Source organism: Frankliniella occidentalis, unplaced genomic scaffold (assembly GCF_000697945.3).
Source record: "Frankliniella occidentalis isolate FOCC.00 unplaced genomic scaffold, Focc_3.1 Scaffold192, whole genome shotgun sequence".
In the NCBI taxonomy this organism is placed as follows: Eukaryota; Metazoa; Arthropoda; class Insecta; order Thysanoptera; family Thripidae; genus Frankliniella; species Frankliniella occidentalis.
The window spans coordinates 17,592-19,245 of NW_026267318.1; the positions used below are offsets into that span (position 1 = coordinate 17,592).

The 1,654-nt window shown below is 63.8% G+C and overlaps 1 protein-coding gene across 1 annotated transcript in view; it reads left to right on the forward strand.

Annotated features, from left to right (window-relative positions):
• The window catches only part of LOC113215355 (RING finger protein 225-like), a 7,764-nt gene that overhangs the window by 1,985 nt on the left and 4,125 nt on the right, over positions 1-1,654 (forward strand). The gene's annotated exons all lie outside the window — the stretch shown is intronic.

Below are 1,654 nucleotides of genomic sequence, written 5' to 3' on the forward strand. Positions count from 1 at the left end.
AGAAAACTTGAAAAAATAAAACCTTTCAGGGAAAATGGAAAATGGACAAAAATCTTGAAAAGTTTCCAAACAAAAAGTATTTTTTCGGAAAAATAAAATTCCTAGCCAGGTGCTATAGGGCTGGAGGAGGTCGAGAAATTTGTCAAATTGAACTCTACGTTCACGGTGTTTTATTTTCCCTGTTCCAGGTCGCACTCGCTGCGATGGCAGCGGCGGTGGTAGCGCAGGACAGCGGCCTCTACCAGCAGGGGCTGCAGTTCCAGCCCGCGCCGCAGGACCAGCCCGGCCTGCAGCCCGGCCTGCCGCTGGGGCTGTCGCTGCTGCCGTTCGGCCAGGGCAACCCCTTCCTGCTCGGGGCGCAGCAGGGCGGCTTCCAGCTGCAGGACCAGCAGCTCGGCCTGCAGCAGCAGGACCCGCAGCTGCAGGACGCGCAGCGCACGGGGCCCATCTCCTTCGGGCCCGAGCACGCGCGCCCGGCCACCACCACGCCCAACCCCTTCAGGCAGGGCCCGCTGTCGCAGGCCGCGCTGCAGCAGCAGCACGCGCTCGCGCAGCTGCAGGCGCAGCAGCAGGCGTTCGCCGCGCCGACCAGCCCCAGCGCGCGCTACGCCTCGCTGCCCCAGCAGCAGCAGCAGCCACAGCCCCAGCAGCTGCAGCACCTGCAGCAGCCGCAGTTGCAGCAGTTCCAACAGCTGCAGCAGCCCCCCTCGGGCCCCGCCGGGTTCGACGGATTCGGGGGCTTCGTGCCCTCGGCGCCGGGCGACGCCTTCGGCCAGCTCGGCCCTGCCCCCGGGCAGGATGCCTCCCAGTACGGCTTTAACCAATAGTCCCGGGCCGACTCCACCTGCTTCTGCTGTGATATTTATGTTATGACAATACGTTTGTATTTTTGTTGACGCGCTTTCTGTGCTTTGTTCGTTATAAACTTTTGTTCGTGTTACCATTTGTAAAACCTTGCTTTCTTTGAGACGTGGTTCTTTTATTGCCCCGTACACACACACACACAAGCGTGGAGCGAGGAGTAGGGCGTGGCGTGTGGTGTTGTAGCGATCCGGATCGCCAGCGTATCGCCGCTCGCTCCCTCCCTAACCGCTAAACCCCCGCTGAAAGCGCGCTAACCGCGAGCGCGTGGTCCATGTGCAGCCGCCGCCATCGGCATCACGTAGAGATGTTTCGCCCTGGAGGGGGGGGGGGAGGGGCGCGACGGGCTGTTCGGGGGCAGCTGCTCCTCGATCAGGAAGTGCTGCAGTGCGGGCCGGCCGCCGCCAGGTAGCCCAGCAGACTGCCCTGTACGTTCCGTACGTGTTGCCCCGGGGTGCCAGGAGGCCGGGCCACGAGCGGCGGTGCATGCATGCGAGTCCGCCGCCTATGCCTTCGCCTTTCTCTCTTTCTCTGTCGCTCTCTGACTCATGGCAGCTCACGGGGGGCAGCGAGGAGGGCGCCCACCACAGCCACGCCAGGCCACGACACGGCACTAACTACCCCGCTCAGCTCATGGCAGGCAGCGCATGAACTTGACGGGGCAGCCGGACGTGCGCGGACTGGGGGCGCCCGTCTAATGAGGAGCCTGTCCAGCAGCCGCCCCGCCACGGCACTAACTACCCCGCTCAGCTCAAGGCAGGCAGCGGCAGGCAGCGCATGAACTTGACGGGGC